The 20,274-nt window shown below is 39.6% G+C and overlaps 1 protein-coding gene across 11 annotated transcripts in view; it reads right to left on the bottom strand.

The window, feature by feature from the left end:
• CTBP2 (C-terminal binding protein 2) overlaps nucleotides 1-20,274 on the bottom strand; it is a 230,045-nt gene that overhangs the window by 202,496 nt on the left and 7,275 nt on the right. For 6 of the 11 annotated variants that reach the window (XM_048856705.2, XM_075131027.1, XM_048856695.2 and 3 more), the window contains one exon: nucleotides 10,737-10,843. The exons of the other annotated variants lie outside the window; for them this stretch is intronic. The gene's annotated coding sequence lies outside the window, so the exon portion shown is untranslated. The remainder of the gene's footprint in view (nucleotides 1-10,736; nucleotides 10,844-20,274) is intronic. 11 annotated transcript variants of the gene reach the window in all.

Raw genomic sequence — 20,274 nt, 5'->3', positions numbered from 1 at the left:
AGAAGAGGTCACTGTTTTGACAGTAGCAGCATCTCCCCACTCCTTACACATGGCAAAAGCACTTCCACTAGGGCTATGCTGAATTTTGGGCTTACAGGAGCGGACAAAGCAGGGCTTTAACCTCTCTTTGTCTTCTGCAGATCTGTAATGCCCCCACATTGTTTCCATGGCTACTAACGCAGAAACGCCGGGGCTCCCATCCAAAAGTTACAGGGAAGGCAAATGAACAACACAAAGTGGAAGTCTTCCATTTAGTCAGCCCCTGCCCCCACTGATCTAGGGTTTCCTCTTCTTGTGGATCCTCCTAAATCCAGATGGCTGAAAACTCCACAGCTCCAAGCCCATCCTCTTCTCTGTACAAAGGACTCCAGTCAACCCTGAGTTATTTTCCAGCCTCTTGTAGCTCCTTGCACAGGTTTTATCAAAGAAGAGAGTACTCTGGATTAAGAGAGGATCCCTTTCCCCTTTTGGCTATTTAAAGAAAGGAAGAACTACTCAACAAATGTGTTATCAAAACATGATTTCCATGCTGCCACCTATTATGCCGTGAAGACTTGGAGAGAAGCATTAACTAGTGCTTGCATAGGTTGATGAAATGCCATTTATAGTCTAGATAGCATACTAAGCTGTCTTTTTTGGGGTTGGGGAGAAGGGCTGAGGTCAATACTAGTGTACTGCAGTTTGAAAAGGTATGAAATCTGTCTGATGAGTTTCCAGAAATTTAAATTAGGGAATGCTTTGCTGCCTGGCAAGAAAATCTTGGTTCCTTTGTTCAGAAATTTGTTTAGTTTTACGTAACCAGACATGCAGATGCTTCTATTTTACCTAGCAGAAGAAAATGATTATCAACCAAATAATTATCGATCAACGGCCTCCTCAGGTTCTGAAAAAGAATGGTTCATTTTAGAAGTAAAGTAGGAGGAGTCTGTTTTCAATATGAATTCAGTATCCAAATTTAGGTAACTAACCAGCAGTTGAGATGGATACTAGGAGCTCTGTGAATCTTCTCCTTACAATCTCCCCATAATGGCACAACCATAGCAGAAGGAAAGCTCAACTAGCCACAATCGGTGTGTGCCTATAGAACTATGCAAGGGCACTTTTATTGGTCAAACGCTGTATGGCTGAGACACCCAAGAGAGTCATAATGTAGAAGACTGTTTTCTTTACAGTGATAATTTAAAAAAACAAACAAAAAACCAGTTTGGGAATAAACTTGTCTGTTCATCTGCAATCAATCACGCTGCTAATTTTATTTCAAGATACTTTTAGCAACCCATGATTTTCTAGCACAGAGGAGGAGACACCGAAACTAAGGGCCCAACACAGTAAACAGTGCAGTTCTATAGTCACAGCATTTCAGAGAATTTAGTTCAATACAGTCAAATCAGTCAAATATAAACCTGAGTGAAGCACTATATGTTTTTAAACTCCTTTTTTCCTGTACACAATTGACCTCCAAGCCCTTAGGACTCAACAGTGAACAACTACGAGTTCTGTAGCCAGTTAAAGCTGAACGGCAGAATATATGACCTATAGCCAGAATTTTCTCTAAGTTCCTGCAAAGTCCTCCACAAATGGAACTCCCACAACATCTCCAGGAGCTCCAGTGCCAGGATCAGTTCCCTCTCTACATTTCAAAGTTTGCCCCTGACCTGTCAGCAACTCTTAACTTCATCAGCAGGCTGGCCCTTAAACTACACCACCTCTCAAGCTTGCTAGTTAAACTGAGCACACCAGTCCCACTTTCACTTCCATCTAAAACATTTACACAGTGCCACTGCATTCAGCAGCACCCCAATATTTAGATTCCCAGCTGACGCACAGTTTATCCTTTGTTGCTCATTTTGTTTTGGTTTGATTTGCAAGCAGAAGGGGAAAAGTGTCAGGTTAGCTATTTTAAAACATACTATATAACAAAAAAAACCTGCAGTGTATCTGATTATGCAGGCATTTCTCCTGCAGTAACATGATATGATTAATGTGAAAGACATTGGGGTCAGGTTATTTTTCCCGTGCAAAGCGTGCATTATTTTTTTATCCGTTTGCTTAAATTTCCAACTGAAACTTAAAGCCAACAAATCAGGGTGGCCTTCCCTTTTATTTCTCCTCCTCCTTCAGTTCTAGCCAATAGAATTATTTATTTAGTTACTTACTGTATCTGAAACGCCGTAAATTGCACTGCTACCTAAGTCACAGAGGGAATTCCTTTAAACATGTACTGTAAGTAAAAATCCAGAAATAACCTTCGGCAGCCTACAATAATCATCTACACAACAAATTCATTTTCATTCCTGCTTTTAAACTAATCTTCCAGCTAACAAATCAAAACAAGTACCAAAACGCAATTATTCCATTGTGATAATGATCTTCTAACACTTGGATTGTACCTATGCTTATTTGCTCCCACCAAACAGGCTTTTGTTAAAGTTGTACTGATAGGTGCAGAGGACAATGGGGTGGTGGTGGAGGTAATACAGGGAAACAGTGCAACTTGGGTCCGATTGTCCATTGCCCTGCACCTTTTGTATTCAATTACACTAGTGTAAGGTTGGTGTAAAATGCTGCCAGATCAGAATGTTAATATAAATTACTTTACAATCTTCAGGGCAATGGAGAATCAGGCCTCCTGTGAGTACATGATCCTAAAAGATGGCTACACTACCGCAAGAAATGCAACTGCAAAATGAAGTCAGGAATGAATCTGGTATTAATTGGATCAGAAGGCCAGGAAATGTTTTGCAAAAGACATTCATACAGGACAGCTGTAGCCAACATAGGTTTTACCCTCTTTATGAATCTACTTCTTGTTTCCTGAAACTAGCCCTCATCATTAATATCAAACACACTTCATCTGCTTGTCTTTCCTCCTTATAGCTCATATGTTAATGGTGCATCATAATTCAGACAGCTGGTAATCTTCCACAAGACCACATCACACCAGCGCCAAATATAGGGGAAAAGTTCAGTGTTTATACTGAAAAACATGAACAACTGACTTTAACTCAGGTCTGGGATGAACAAGGTAAATGACATGGATAAATGAAACCAAACAAAAATATTGACATGTCAGATTATGTTATTTCATATCGTCTTGTAAAGGGACAGAAGTAATACAACAGAAGATGGACAGCGTCAATAAAAAGCTAGATGCAATGAGCTAAAAATAAAACACACACAACTAAACTTGACTCAGCTGCCTGCCTCTTGAATAATCAAATGCACAAAACTTGGAGAAAAAACTACAGTAATTAATTTACATATTCAGTATGGTAACACATATGCTGTATCACAGAAAAGGAATCACATCAAAAGGTAAAAGGTATGTATCAGAATCATAAAGGTGCAACATTCTTCGGCCAAGAGTCCAAATACTACATTGAAGGTGACAGTTATGGCCCAATCCTGCAAGATACTACTTATATCTTGAAAGATATAACTAGTACTAAATATCTGATCTACTAGATATACTAGATCAGTGGTCCCCAATGCAGCGCCTGTGGGTGCCATGGCGCCCGCCGGGACGTTTTTGTGCACCCGCAGGACACACCAGCGCCGACGGTTCTTGCCACTGCTGTTTTTCAGCAGCATTTCCGCGGTCGGTTTTCCAGCAGCCGCACTCGGTGGCGGCATTTCAGCGGCAGTGTGTCCAGCGCCCGCCACAGCTTTCTGTGATGTTCACAAATATACACTAACATTTAAAGGGTTAACAGTTTAGGTTCTGATACAGCAAAGACAAACACATGCTTAACTTTATGCACCGTGGGTAGTCCCATTGACACACTACTCACAGTGCATAAAGTTAAGCATGCCTTTGATGGATCAAGATCATAAGACCCAATTAGTGGGTTCTTTCACTGGCACTACGCCTCAGAAATGCACCCACATCTCAAAAAGGAATAAAAAAATGGAGTGTTAGTTTGAATTCCTGTTCATTCCCACTTACTGCAGTGCTTCTAAATTTAAATCTTTATAGTTTAACAAAAAATCACTTGGTGCTTTTTCTTTAAGTTTCTAATAAAACTGGACTGTCAGAAGGAAACTTGCCACAATAGACCATGCTATGGACTGGATAAGTAATAAAATCCCTAAAATAAGGGGGGGAGGGGGAATTATAATGAAAATGACGATGCATCCCTAACATAAGGGGCCCTGTAATTTCATTACATTGCTAAGCAGGTTTTTTCCTTTACTCCAAATACCTGGATGCCACTTGAAGAAATAAACACAAACTGCAACATACATATTATGTATAGGCACATAAAGGATGACAGAATAACATCTCTGAAATACAGTTAAATTCCAATCTATGATGAATCAATCCTGTTAGAGTCATTAGGTAACTGTTGCTAAATGAGTGGCCAGAATCTTCTGAAGCTCATTCTAACTGATCCTATCTCTGAGTTTTTTCTGTATTTTTTTCCCTTCAGTATGTTCTGCTTTACAGTATTCAAAACAAAAGTGACATCCTTCCCTGTTTGATGACACAGAAGCTGACTTTAACAGTGCATTGCTGGCTAATGCTTATATTGCACTGGGAATCAAATGACATGGATTATTTCCCCAACTCTGACACAGACTTGATATGTGATCTTGGGCAGTTCACTGAACCTATTTATGCTTTGAGATCCTCGGGTGAAAAAGCTCTTGGAAGTGCTAGTATAACATCTGTTAGAAACTCATTCCCCAACACTGGCTGTTTATTGAGTTTGTAAGAAAGGTAAGAAAAATCCATAGGAAAAAGGCTAGTATAATAAACTTTAAGTAACAGTAACACTTACCATTGTTATGGCTCTACTTCTGATTTCCAAGATCTGCCCCATATGCCCCAGCAAGTTAGTCACATTCTGAACAGATTCAATGTTCTTTGATTAATCTCCACACAAGTTATTTTATCAGCTCACTTCTTGGCCTTCTGGCTAAGATCAATGGGAATATTATATTCCCTATGATTTGAGAGGCCTTTCCCACTCTAGCTACGATGATGTTACAGTGGTTATCATTAAACCCCCAACACTTGGTAAGAGTTACCATACCCTGGGAGCACAGACAGCTTCTGAAGGCCTCCACTAATCCTGGGATTTAGAAATAAGGAGAAGAGCCCCAGATTTCATTAAAATAGAATTTCTAAGTCTCTTTCTTACAAAGATATCCTTGAAAATTGGAACTGATCACTAGGGCTGAACTCTTGTCACTGATTTCAGTTACTCACAGCCCCCTCACAGTCAACCGGGGCTGGCTTTTGCGACCTGGGACAATTATAGCCAGAGGTCCTTTATTTTTAGGCAGATTCCAGATGAGCTCAGAACTGTAGGGGGCACTGCTGCCTAGGTTACCAGGGTTGGCACTGGACTCCCACAAGCTCCAGATCAGCTTGCTCACAGCAGCTGAGACATCTCCTTTGTTGAGCAGCCAGAGCCCGGCAGCTCAACTGCATGTAAGGCAGTATGGCCTGCCCTAGTGGGCCGATCGACTGACTCAGACAGTAGCACTGATACCTGCTGCCTCGGTAGCCTTTGTCAAGCCACATAAAGCAAGATTTACCTACCTGGGTATCTCAAGTTAGTACCTGCAGATTTATAATCCTGAATGCCTGCAATTTCCAATTTCTATTTAATTATAAAAATAGGATTGTGGGTGCAACTTATGATAGACAAACATAAGTTTATTTTCTTCTCTTTGGGAGGAGTATGTATAGGAACCAGTAATACTTTTTCTAAAGGAAGTGAGGAGGGGGAAGCTGCTAGCTTAGTGCTTCACAGGCCTGGCAAAAAATGTTAAAGCCGGCCCTTGTGGTATCTGAGATAGCACAGCTTCCCCCTATTATTTAGAACAGGAAATTACTGTGGAAACTGTTCTTAAAAACTGTAAGCTCATCAGAGCAGGTGCCATATCTTCCTTTGTGTTTCCACAGTGCCTAGCACAATGGGACCCTGGTCCCAACTGGGATGCCAGGGAATACCACAATATAAATATTACATAATTAACACAACCGGAACCTGTAGGTACTATCTTTAGACTGAAGTGCCATCAATCAGAATATCACCATCCAATGGACTCCAAGATACAGTTTGTCTTATTTTCTCAGGTTTGCAATCAGATGGTGAATCTGCTCACCCTCCATACACATTCAAGAGTCTCCTTCCTCAACCAACTAGTCAACAAAATAGGAGAAGATAAAGACCAGCAAGACATACTTAACTAGCAGGTGTGACATGTGGAGTCACATGCATTCATCTGCTTCTTTACTGAGGTTGCAGGGAGGAAGGGGAAGTCTCCCACCTAGTTGTGGAGACACAAAGTAATCTGATCGATGTCTTGGAAGCAACATGAGAACAATGCTTCAGTCATCAAGTCGGGTAGAAGACAGCAGAAAGAGGAAACACCTGTATCTATGGGTAAGCTATTTCTGATGGCACGGAGCACTGGGATAGGATGTGTCCTGAGATAGGTAGGACTAACTAAGGGTGGACACAAATATCCCAGGCATACAGCAGGACAGGAATATTCAGACTAAGCCTGTATCAAGTATGTAAAAAATCCTTAAACAGAGCTATAAATTTCAATCCTTTGCAACATTGGCCAATGATAATATATCCATAGCTATCCCTTGCAAAAACTGCTCTTCTTTATCAGACTTGCCCACAATCCAGCACGTATTCAGTGCACATCTTCAGGGCTGCCAGGGGCAGTATCACATTTGGAAGGACTTTGCTGACTGGAGCCACTGTTGAGCATCTCATTGTTTTAATGCGGAGTTTGGAAATGTTTGGATTATACATACATCTGTCCCTTTAACTTACACCTTGGAGGATAAAGCTGAGCATTGTGCAGCACGCAAATGGAACATGGATGTCTCTCTCCATGGAAGACTCCCTCCTCCCCCACAGTAAATTAAATAGCTTGCTAGCTGGCTATCAATACAAACTGAAGCCCGTCTGCCACATACATACGTACGTGTGTGTATGTGTGTGGCACTGCTTATCCATCTACAAAACACGCCACATGCCAGCTGTCTGACTTACGCTAAGTTGGAAAAGAGGCAAGAGGATTGGGGTAGAGAGTGGGGGGAAAACAAAACAAACCCCCAGCACAGTTTAAAAGATTTCTTCCTGCTCACCGTTTTTATTTGCTTTTTTCCAGTTTCCATAGGAATTGTCTTCTCCCCCACTCTACACAGTGCTCCTTATTGTTAATAAGGCAACACTTGGTGTATATCCAGGAGTTAATTCTGAGTTTCCCTCTTAGGTACTCACCTACCCTTTTTCCGATTACTTGTTAACTCCCGAGCCAAGTTATTCAATGGGAGGCAAAGGAGCTCAGGTGGGATAGGTAGGGAGATGAGACTGCTTGCATCTCTCAGTTCTATGTGTCACAAGGCTCCCCCAAGAAGTCATATGGTAAATACAAAATGTTTTAATACCCACCAATCTATTCCAAAAATGCCACGAGACACACACAGAATCTCATTATGCATGCTGTCAACAGTGTGTCACCTGAATAGAGAAGTAAGTTTTTAAATTTTAACTGCATACACTAAATACTGTGATACATATATACTTTATTTGATTTACTGCTCCGCAATGCTTTTCTTCAATCTCTTGAAGGTAATTTTTCTCTAAAGCACAACTGCTTAATTGGCAAGTGTACAAAATGTAATTACATTGCGTACAAGTTACAATATTGCTTATGGGAATATCACTGTTCACGCATTCTGCTTTATTTTGTGTTTAATCTCTATTAAGAGATCTGTATGAAAATAGATAGGTGCTCCTGATTTTATAAACATGACATATCATTCAGTCATTTCCCTACTAATCCAAGCCTAAATGCAATCCAAAAAAAAAAAAAAACCCATCTTGGATTAGTTCAGTACAGCTGAGTTAATAACAAAAGTCTTATATTTTCCTCTAAAGAAAGTTCAGTACTGGGACATCAAAAAAGCTGAACCTCTCTGGGCTTATGTTTGTCATGTCCATTATATGAACAAAATGGTAAGAGGCAAGAGCATTGTACAAAGGAATATTTGGCTTTTAAGGATATGAAACCAAAACCCTCAAAACATTTCCCAACAGGATCTTGGCCATCACATCTTTATTGTAAAAGAGGCATAAGAATGCAGTGCAGCTTTACAGAAATAGATGTCTAATGCCAACTCTGTGAATAGCACCTGATATACTGAAGTCAACAACAATCAATGAATGCGGCCTTTATCTTGTGAGCTCTCTTTTCTGAGCAGAGTATCAGATTAATAATACACATCTTTCTCTTAGTTGAGAGTCCTATCAGTCATTCAACCTGCAAGCTATTCTGCATTTGAGTATACTTGTCTTATGCCCCTAGATGACCTTCACTCGTCAGACTATCACAGTCCTGATTGCAAATGTATCCAGTTATGCCATTTTGCACTAAGAATTATTAACACCATAATAGGCCCTGATACTGCAAACACTTAAGTGTGAGTAATTGTACGCATATGAGTAGACCTGTTTGCAGATGGGCCTTACTGTGTACTCTGGTTAAATATAACAACATTGGTATTATACATAAGTGCCTTAAAGGTTTGTTTCATTTGCATGAATCTTGAGATTAATGTTGTTTGTTTGTTTAAGCTAATGCACATAAAGCCAAACGCCTAAAATGTCTTCAATTCAAGATCTGCTTTACTATTGTGTTTTTAATTCCACTGGCAAGTTCATATTTTGCTCCAATCTCACTGTAAAGAAATGAAGTTGTCCAGTCTACAATATTTTGAACTACTTAAAAAGTTACAACGTACATCAGTATTTGTTATTGTTTATCCAGTCACAGTTTGATCTGGTTTACTTCTTTCATTATGACACAGCTTTTAATATGTTCAGTTTTAGACTTAAAATGCGGTTCCTGTATATTCAACGGATGTCACGCAAAAAGCTTTAGTGCCTCAAAGGCTTTTGTGAAGTAAGTGAAATCCAGCTGTTGATTTTTTTTAAACTAAAAATAAATGTCTTTCTTGATAACTCCAGCCTCACCCTTAACAGCTAATGCTCAGCCGCACAAAGTGTAGATAAAAAAAAAGGATGTAAACATTCTTAGAGTGCTCTTTCTACAGTGTTTTGTGATGCATGATAAAGTATGATCTCAATACTATGTGGAGTCTTAGGAAGCTTAGAGTGCATACAAAAGGTTACAATCTCAAAACCCAACTTCTTACCCTGTCAGTTGGAAAGGTGCCCAGACATAAGTAACACTATTCAAAATCTCGCTTTAGAAGACTTGAACTGTGGTTTTAAATTGTTCATTTTTAATTGTTTTGTACTTGTTCTCTTTAAAATGCAACACACACTCTCTTTTTTGTTGCATTGGTCACACTATCACAGTTTATTTAAATTTAAGATCCATTTTAGACCCCATTTCAGTCATTTGTACTTTTTTTCAAAAGTTGATCATGGGTGCTGGGGGGGGCGGGGGTTCCCGCAATTATGATGGCAGCTAAAACGTGTTTTAAAGTTTAAACAAGTTCATTCAGTTGTGTAAATGACTTGACAATCCAGTAAGAAATTTTTTTCCAGACATTTTCTGCACTTAAACTAAAGAAGGAAAGTTCATATTTGACACGTGTTGTCCCACATATGGAATGTGACCTTTGCTAATTTCTTGTCTGTTTGAGTCCACAGTGGTATTTACCAGGTGCTGACACTGCAGATAGTTCATCATTCTCATTGCTGCAATAGATTTTTAAGATCTTGAGGACTTAACAATTGAGCAAAGAGAAGAGTACAGAATTAAGACTCTGCAATCTTTACTAAGTGTTATTCACTAAAGGACAGACTCTGCAAACTTTTACCCTTGTGAGAAGGCCTTATCCTATGTGAGTAATCCTATTGAAGTAGACTGGAGATGCAGGTCTACAGCACCTGTGGAAACCGAGCAATTTTCATTTAAATGTCAATCTTTTTATAGATGATAAAGTCAGAAGGGATCACTGTCATCACCAAGACTGACCTCCTTAATAACACAGGCCTTAGGAGTTCCCTGAATACATTCCTGTTTGAACTAGAGCCCATCTTTTAGAAAAACAACCAATCCTGATTTAAAAATTGGCAATAATGGAGAATCAACCATAAACTTTAGTAAATTGTTCCAATAATTAACTACCCCACACTGTTAAAAATTTGTGCCATACTGTTACTCTGATTTTGTCTAGTTTCAGCTTCCAGCCACTGGATCATGTTATACCTTTTCTGCTACATTGTAAAGCCCTATATTATCAAATTTATTTTCTCCACGTAAGTACTTACAGACTGTGATCAAGTAACCTCTTAACCTTTTCATTGTTAAAATGAACAGACTGAGCTCAAGTGTATCACTATAAGGCATGTTTTCTAATTCTTTAATCACTTTGATGGCTCTTCTCAGAACCTTCACCAATTTATCAACATCCTTCTTGTATTGTAGACACCAGAACTGTACACAGTATTCCAGTAGTGGTCACATCAGTGCCAAATACAGAGATAATATAACCTCTCTACTCCAATTCAATATTCCTATTTATACATCCAAGGAATACATTCAACCTTTTGGCCACAGTGTGCACTGGGAGTTCATGTTTAGCGGATTTTCTATCCTCCACACCCCCCATATTTTTCTGTCTCTTAATCCCAGGATAGAGGCCCCCCTGCATTCCTTATTCCTAGATGTATACATTTACAATCGGCCATATTGAAACACAAAATATTTGCTTGTGTCCAGCTTACCAAGTAATCCTGATCATTCTGTATTAGCAGTCTGTTCTCTTCATTATTTACCACTCCCCCAATCTGTATGTCATCTGCAAATTTTCAGTGATGATTATGTTTTCTTCCTGGACATGAATCAAAATGTTAAATAGTATAGGACCAAGAACCAGTCCCAGAAGCACTCCATTAGAAACACCTGCTCAATTATGATACCCTGTTTACAAACTACATTTTGAGATCTGTTAGCCAGTTTTTAATCCATTTAATATGTACCATGTTGATTTATATCACTCTAGATTTTTAATAAAAATGTCATACAGTACCAAGTCAAATGGCTTACAGAAGTCTAAGTATATTACATCAACACTACTTTCCATAAATCCATGATGACTGACATTAATAATATTACCTTTCTTTAATTTTTTTTATATATTGAGTTCTGTATCAGACGTTCCATTATTTTGCTCTGATCAGCATCAGGCTGACAGGCCTTTAATTGCCCAGATCATACCATTTACCCTTTTAAAACACTGGCACATTAGCTTTCTTCCAGTCCTCCGGAACTTCCCCACTGTTGAAGACTTACTGAAAATCAAAATTAACAGTCCAACAAGCTCCTCAGCCAGCTCTTTTAAAACTCTCAGATGCAAGTTATCCAGACCTGCTGATTTTAAAAAGGCCTAACTTTAGTAACTGTTTAACATTCTCCTGAGTTATTGTTGGAATGGAAATTATTTCATCGTATGATATAAATGTATCATGTTTTTTTCCCAAATACAGAACAGAAATATGTATTGACCACTTCTGCCTTTTCTGCATTATTCTTGACAATTCTACCACTTCATTCTAGTAACAGACCAACACAATGTTAGGATTCTTTTTGTACACAATGCACTTAAAATACTCCTTATTGTCCTTCACTCTTCCAGCCATAGATTTGTCCTCATGTTCTTTGACTTCCCATATCAAATTTCTACAGTTCCTAGCTTCTGATTTATATTCATGACCATCTTGCCCTATTACGTACCTATGTTTGAAAATTTTGGCTGTACTGCCACAGATAGATACTTTTAAAAAAAAATGCATAAACAGCCTGAAAAACACCAGAACAAAGGCTGGAATGGAGGTAAGCGAAGGGATGCAACATGGAAAAAGGAAGTTTTGAGAATAGTTTTCAAGAAAGAGATTGAAGAGTCATGGTGTACCAGGTCAAGCAGGATATTCTCAGAATAAGGGGTGGCATGAGGAAATTCACATAACCAACTGTGGGAAGAGGTGACAATGGGCCTGTTCCTGTGAGGTGCTCTGGCCTCAATTCTCAATGAAATCAAAGTCAATGGGATATAAGGGATGCTCAGCAACCCGTAGGATAAAATCTCTTTGTCATCACTTCCCACAAGTGGCTCTGTATAATACTCAGGGTCAGGTGGGTCAAAGGGCAGTCCAGATCAGTGGTCAGAGTTCACATAAGCGGTTTGATAGCTAGGAGATCCAATCCAAGGAGAATGTACAGCGAGGTAGTTGGCAGGGTCAAGTGAGATAACAAGGCAGGGCCCAAGCAGCAACTAACAGGCAGTGGCTTGTTGCTCAGACAAGGCCAGAAAGGAAGCAAAAAGTCTATATATTGTCACCAATCAGAGTCAACATCATGTGAAGCAGGATGCGGAATCCTGGAAGCTGGCCCACCCACATCTGTGAATTCCGCAGTAAATGAATGCATTGGTGTGGTGTGATGGCCAAGGCTGCTTCCCAAGAATCCAGTGGGACTGGGTACAAGGCCAGGGTTTGACACCAGGATTCTCACACTCTGGATTTCCTCATGCTGCCCCCATCTGGGAGTATCCTGCTGTACCATGAGGTTTCACTCTTTCTTCAAAATTCCTTTTTCCTATGTAGCCTTCCATCACTCACTCCGCCCCATGCAACTTTATCTGTTTGATACCTTGCCAAGTAACCAAGTACTGACTCCCTGGGCTTGTCCAGTATCTCTGCATTAATTCTATGGGAGACTTATTAAGTTTGATTCCAGCTTCTGATACATGGTGCTCCTAGGATTCCATAGAAACAGCCAAGTCACCTGCAGCCAGACCATCAAGAACTGTGACTGCGTCAGATTTCATACTCTAAGCAAAGTCTGGCCTGGTGTTTAGATTAGATGGGACACCTCCTCAAAAGAAAAAAAGTCTGAGAAGATACATTGTGAGTTGTTTTTTGTGGATCAGCCTACAACTGTAATTCCACCTCCTATGGAGACTCTTCCAAATGCGGGATTATACTTCATCCTTCCATCACCAAAAACTTTTTCATCTCTTTATTTTTCATATTTTTGCTTTTCAAATAATGCACAAGAAACCATGTGGAAATAAACTGTGCATCAAAACAGAAGCGTCAATGTACAAAAGTTAGGAAATTCAGAAAGTGCTCAGATATATATAGTAACCTCAAAACTGTCCCCTTGCATGCATATGTTGCAGTACTGTCATTTGTTGCACAAAATGAATGGTATGGAAAAAAAAAGACAAAAATACTACATCTGTGCTTCTAATGTTAGAAAAAGAGTTTCTGTTCTTTTCTACGACATTATATTACATACCTTTTAGTTTGCCATAGTCCTCTGTTTGTGATCTTACAACTATTGTACTACGGCTACATCTACACTACGGGCTAGGAGTGAGATTCCCAGCTTGCACAGACATACTTGTGCTAGCTCTCATCTGAGCTAACACACTAAAAACAGTAGTGTAGCCATGGCAGCACGGAGAGTGGCAGCGGTGGCACCATGATAGCAGCCCCAAGTACAAACCCATCTAAACCTTGTGGGCACATACTCAAGGCTGCCAGCACATGCCACGCCTGCTGTCGCTGCTACACAACTATTTTTAGTGTGCTAGCTCAGATGAGAGCTATCACAAGTATGTCTACAAGAGCTGGGAATGACACCCCCGACTCATAGTGTAGACGTAGCCTAAATGAGCAAAGGGTAGTATGGCACATTGGGGGCAAATAATACGGTGATGTACAACAGGATTTCACTTATTTCTGTAATCTTAGCATTACACATATTTTGTATTCCTGCATTTCATATATGTTGCGAGATCGTGTAATGAAAGACCCTATTATAATATACACTAAAAAAGGAAGGAGGAAAACCATGGTTAATGAGGATACCCTAACACCTAACATTTTCTGACTCTCGGGTATGTAAACTCTCACCCATAGTGCTGCATTTTAACACTTCTGAACACATAATATAGTATGTACTAGTGGCATTGGCTAAAACATACAACAAACATACACAAGTTACAGAAGCTTCAGATATTCTGCAAGAGCATGGAAACCAGATGAAACACTTTTACACATAAGAGACTGAATTTAAACTTGGGGCCGATTAGTCTAACTTTAGTTTAGATCTGTCGACTTTTCAATACAACTCCCAATATTTGGGCTAAAATATTTGCTCAAGTTTCAGATGGGGTAAATGGCCTGGGATCAAAGTACCAATTGGTATCTGATTCTCTCCATATGCCAATCCCACCAAAAAGTTTTCACATCATAAACGTGCAAAAATCTGTTTTTTATTATCCCTTGTAAAGGATCTCTTGTATTCAGTGTTGCACATGTTTAAAGAGAAATTTACATTTTTCCACCAACTAACACAAATAAAGAACACACACACAAATAAAACTAAAGGGTAAACTGATAAAAACCAAGAAACTGACACAGAGGGAAACCTGTTGTTAACCTACCCTATTTGCACTCGGTATTACAGCACACATGCTATGTAAAAAAATCACCCACTGTTCAGAGACCTCTGCAATAACTAGACATAGCAGGGTGGGGTAAGAGATAGAATTTCAGCCATAATTCTGATGCTCCTGCCTTTTGCCAGTTTAGGCCATATTCTTAAGGCTATGTTAAAAACAGTCTCTTTATGTGCTGGAACTCGTCTGATTTTTCATAATTACACAGGCTTATTTCCCCCTGCCCCCCACAAATCTTGCCTGAACAGGAGGCCAGGTAAAGTCTCTGCTCAATATCCAGAACAAAGTTCCTCTGAAATACAAAAATTAGGCACTGGTAGGGCTGTGCGGTTTAGCAGACACATTTCAAATATGAGCCCTGGGATTTCCCCTTTCTAGGCCATACAACGGGAAGCATAAAAGTCTTAACACCAGCTGAACACTTTACAACAGCAATGCATAATTACAGTCAGCCAGAGTTCAGTTCTACAGCACTTGGGATCCTAGACAGGGGGCTTGCCAAAACAATTCCCTAGAAAGTGCCCCTTTCCCCCCGCAGCTGGTTGGGAGGGGGAAGGCAGAGACAGCGCATCCCAGAAAAGCACTAGGAGACAGCAAGGAATCCTACTGTCCCCCTCCTAGCTGATGGGAAAAAGGGAAGAGATCTACACCATTCCTGCTGACTAAGGGAAGATGACTATCGCCCAGGCTTTGTCACTCACGGGAGGACAGAGCACTGTAAGCCCTTTCCTCCTCACCCTGGTAGATGAAAGCTCCGTTCCAAGCCGATGGGTGAAGTGTGGGTATTCTATACTCCCATCTACCATTCTGGCTATTAATAGGGATGGGGCTCTCTCTTTTGTCCTCTCTTTGAAGTTGATTATGGGGGTGGAGGAGAAAAAGTCACTGTTGCCAGCTCCTTCCTTGTCCTGCCTATACTGGGCATCTCTTTCCACGGCCCCAACCTCTTATTCGCCATTGGCTCTTTCCTCCCCCACAAAACCCTGCTGCCTCTTTATTTAGAAAACAAAAAAGCAGTTTGTAAATGTAGACATGGCCTCAGTAAACCCAGGTAGGCTCATTTTAGAGTCTCCTGTGGCTTTGTGCAGACTTGCTTACCACAGAAGACAGCTGTATTTTCAGAACTGAATCAGGGCCTAAAAATATACAGGACAGCATTCATTTAATAGTAGTTATTTTTGGTAACAACGAATCATTCTACATTATTCCCAGTCTCATTAAAGCACTTGGCTTCTCATAAACATTATGTCTCCACTGCACACATTCTCTAACCACACTGTGGTTCAGGGGTCTAGTTAAGTAATAATTGGTATGCATTGTCGCAAATAAATATCAATTGATTGTTTGACAACATTACACAAGTTTACACATGCTAGAGCGACTGCAGAGTCCTGTATTTGAAAATCAAGTCTCTGGGGCTATTCTACTGTCTATTTGTTTTAAATCTCTAACAGTCACCTCTGGTGCATTTCACACTTTTGTCCAAATGAGACAATGACTTTTGTGAAAAAGGACATTCAGAGAAAGGGGTGAAGCTAGGAGCCTCCAATCTTGCAACCGACTCAGCAGAGACAGACCCTTGTGCCCACACAGAACCCAAATGAGGCTCCACTGAAGCACAAGGCTCAAACTGTGTATGATCTTTGTCACAGCCGCTGCCCTAATTCTGTGTTTTGAGAGTCAAGGAAGATTCATTTCAAACAAATAAACCTAAAAACTTACTTAATTATTAAAATCTATTATTGACTTTTGTAGATTTTTTTTAATTGAATTTACATTTCAGTCCCCAAACAGCATTTATTTCTGCCAGATGTTTACTTTCACTCTTTCCGAAGATCAGGTATCTTAAAAGATTGGTCAATCGGAATGAAACAAAACATTTTAAAAGGTGGTTTTGTAAGACTCAAGACTAATACAAGTTTCCCCACATACACGTCTTCCAAGTATACAATTTCACAATTCATTAAACGCTGTCCAACCTGTGGCCCAGTGCCCTGCTCTCACCAGCGCACCAAACGGAAAGGGCTCCATGCAAAGCGGGAGAGGGGTATACTGTTCTGTGCAGCACATAATGGAATGTAAAACAAGTATACTTACAGCAACACACACAGCTCAAGACTGCGTGGCTCAGTGAGGCAAAGTTTCCATTGATGTCAAGGGCCATAAATAATCCTTTGGAAACTGAGCCTACTTAGGTGCTACTATATAGGGCCCAGTTGAGATCAGGGCCCCATAATGCTACACCTGAATGAAGACACAGTGTATGACTACACTAGAGTTTTTTACCTCAAATTAGGAACTCAGGGTACTTAACATATTTGTAAAGGCTAGTCTGGATACTCCCCACACATCTGTCCCCAAGTAACCCACAAATGTTCATATGCTGGAACAAACATGTGGGGAGGGTTCAGACACTTCACAAAACCAGGGTGGATTTGATTTAAATCAAATTGATTTAAATCACTAGACAGGAAGACTCGATTTAATCATGAATTTCTACATAAACGGACATTCTTGTTGTTTTAACCTCAATACATATTCTTTACAACTCAGAGATAGATGTAGGATTCATTTTTAGAAGGTACACACTATACATTTTTAAAGTGATTTATTTTGAAAACTTTTCACATTAGTTTTACAGCTATATCAGAAAATGAATGACTGTTTGGTTATTTCATTTACCAAAGGTAATTGAAGTAGACATTTATGAAGTCATTGGGAGGTGAACTATCTCCAGTTAAATGGGTTAATCATTAATATTTGGAGGATTTTCTTGCCATGCTGTATTAGGAGGAGAATAAATTGTTCTATTTAACTATTTCTCACCTCTATATATTATTTATTTATTTGAAAACATTTTTGTTGTTAACAAGCATGTTATCTCTGGAGACACAAATCCACAGTTTGAGAACTGCAAAACTAAGCATCTCTGATGGTATCTTCTAGACTGAGCACTGAGTCCCATTAGGTAGATAGAAAGATTAACCTAAATAATCTGTACAGAAGCCCCTGGAACCCCATAAGATTGGGTCCCTAATCCATGAACTATTGGAATTCATTTACAAACATTACATGAATATATTGTCTCAAACTATAGAATTCAAATCTATAATCCCTATTCCATGATGAGATAGTTTTAATTAAGCTATATTATAGCTAAAAAAATATCTTTAGATAGGTTTTTCCTCAAAAAACATTTTAGCAAAAAAATCCCATTTAAATAAAAAAAATCCAATTTTATTTTTTAATCATTGATTTTTATCCACCCTGTCCCAAACTTTTACAAATGTGTTAAGTACCTCTAATTATTTAGCAGTCAATAAACTTGAAGTAAAAATCTTTAGTTTGAATCAGCCCATAAGTCAGACAGACAGATAATCTAAACAACCAGTGACTCAAACAAGGTTACAGAGCAAATAAATAGCAACATTGGGATTAGAATCCAGGTCTCCTGACTCCCACACCCTTTTCAAAAAACCATATTGCTTTCAAAATGCTTTCAAAATGCTTTCAAAATGCTTTCAAATTGCTTTCAAAATGCTTTCAAAAAACCAAACATGAGATACTCACTACACATACAATTTCTGTTCTTTTATTAGGTCAGAACTGAAAGGAGTTTTACAAGTAAATTTTTGCAGCTTATTGCAGCTATTAAAGATGCTCTCTTGTGCTGAAAAAAAATACTTCTCTTCTTTGTTATCAATTTTTTAATGCAAATTGTTACACTAAGGGGACTGAGAGACGCAATTGGTACACCACTAATAGATATCCTCTGGGTCACCACAGCTTTGCTACTGGGGAGAAACCATCAGTTATGCAGCTAACGGTTTTTCTGTTCATGTGATATATAGTCTGTATGTGCAACTGTCATGTTACCAGCTGAGATGGGCCCAAACCAAAACTGCATATCTAACCATTGTTAACCTTTTGAAAAGTTCGTATCTATGTGCAAATTCTCTATCAGGTCAGCTTAGTCACACGGTGGTATTTCTTCCTCAAAAGTGTTCTAATTTTAAATTAATTTTTTTAATTAATTTTTGAAAATAATCCTGTGGAAAAGTCAGAAAATAAAAGCCAGGCATGTACAAAACACAACAGAGCACAAATGATGTCTAATTTGCCAGCATTTCCATCAACACATTTCCCCACCCCTTGATTTCTTTCTACCAGCTCTATTTGTAAGAAGACCCTTACCAGATCAAGTTACCCAACCAAAATCAGCCCCATAATTTGTAATGTGAAGGGAGCAGTATATAGTAAAGTTCACCTAGCAGTACGAATACAATTGTTGCAAGCAGGGTATTAAATGTAGCGCAGAGAGAGAGTCAAATTTGCACCCAACCCCCACCTTCAAGTCACAGAGGGGCCTGAACACAATGGAACTAATATTGTTCAATGTATGTTTGGTGGAGGCCACATAAGGATGCAAACCTCCTGTGTACCACGGAGTTGTAATCAGCAGCAGCAGGTCATCTGTTCACACTGGAGGCGGGGAGTGGGGGGGGGGGGGGCGCGAATGGAAGCAGAGCCACTGAATGTGCAAGTACACGGACCCAAAATGCACAAAAGACATATCCGAAGAGCTCCTACAGAGGGCTCCATGGCCTGGGAGAATGGAATAGAATTCTTTCCCATCACCCACACGTCACCCACAAAACAGGGAACACAGCGCATAGCCCAGTTGCTCAGGTAGTGTGCTGAGAAAGGGATGTGGCCTATACACAATACTTACCACTTACACAGCAATGTATACTTTTCAAAGCATTGCACAACCATGAACTAATGAGACTTTAAAGAGGTGCTGATGGTCTCCTGAAAAAAAGTTGTAACAAATTCTAGTTCAGAACATTTACTTATCTGCAGCCTTATGCTGTCTACATTTACTCCCCCTTCTTTAGTAAAAAAGACGAAAACAGGATTTTGTTTGAGTTTGTCTTTCCCTGCTGTTTATTCTTCCAAGATAAATCATAATCTTCTGTCTGCAACATCACCATCATTTACTGATAAACTACCTGACATCACACACTCAGGATTATGACATCAGGGGCGGGGGTGGGGCAAAAAACAGCAACAGATGTTTAGTCCTGGGTAAACAGAGCCTGTTCGCAAGCAAACAGTCCACAGTATAATGAATGTGGGTAGAAAACACAGAAAAGAGTAACTATATCATTATGTATACAAGCAGGACTGGTCCTAACTAGAATGGTTGCCTGTGTGAAATGAGTTTGTGTTCTTGGTCCAATTCCCAGTAGATGGGTATCAACATCATAAAAACCACCATCACAACTGACATAAATTTGCCAATTTTGACCTGATCCTGCTGTCCTTACACACCCAAAACTACAACTGAATTCCAGGGGGATTTTTGTCTGGCCCCTTTATGGGAGTCTCATCAGAAATGACAAGACATGAATAGGCATGGAGACCACACTACTTTTTCACACTGAAAGATATTCTCACCGTGGTGGGGCTGAAGCACATTGATGATGCAAACTTCCTCACCTTGCTCAATGTCAATAAACAGAGGATTCAGCCTTCAAGGCCTGAATTCAGTAACTTCCATTTCATACAGGATATTTCACTTTTATCTTTACTTTTCTTTTTTTCAGCCTTCCCTTTAAAACCCATCTTATCTGTTTTTACTTCCCCTCTCTACTGCTGGAAGAATACCACTGATTGCAATGGAAATACTTGTCTCTTATTCCTTTTTCTGTTTGTTTCACATCCGTTTAGAACTTCATATGCATGAAAGTGACAAAGTGTGCTTCTGAATCAGAATTTAAAGTGCCAGGTAA

Source organism: Caretta caretta, chromosome 7, assembly GCF_965140235.1.
Source record: "Caretta caretta isolate rCarCar2 chromosome 7, rCarCar1.hap1, whole genome shotgun sequence".
NCBI lineage: Eukaryota > Metazoa > Chordata > Testudines > Cheloniidae > Caretta > Caretta caretta.
Note: the sequence above shows the minus strand (reverse complement) of the source record. Positions and strands in the feature narration are given on the sequence as shown.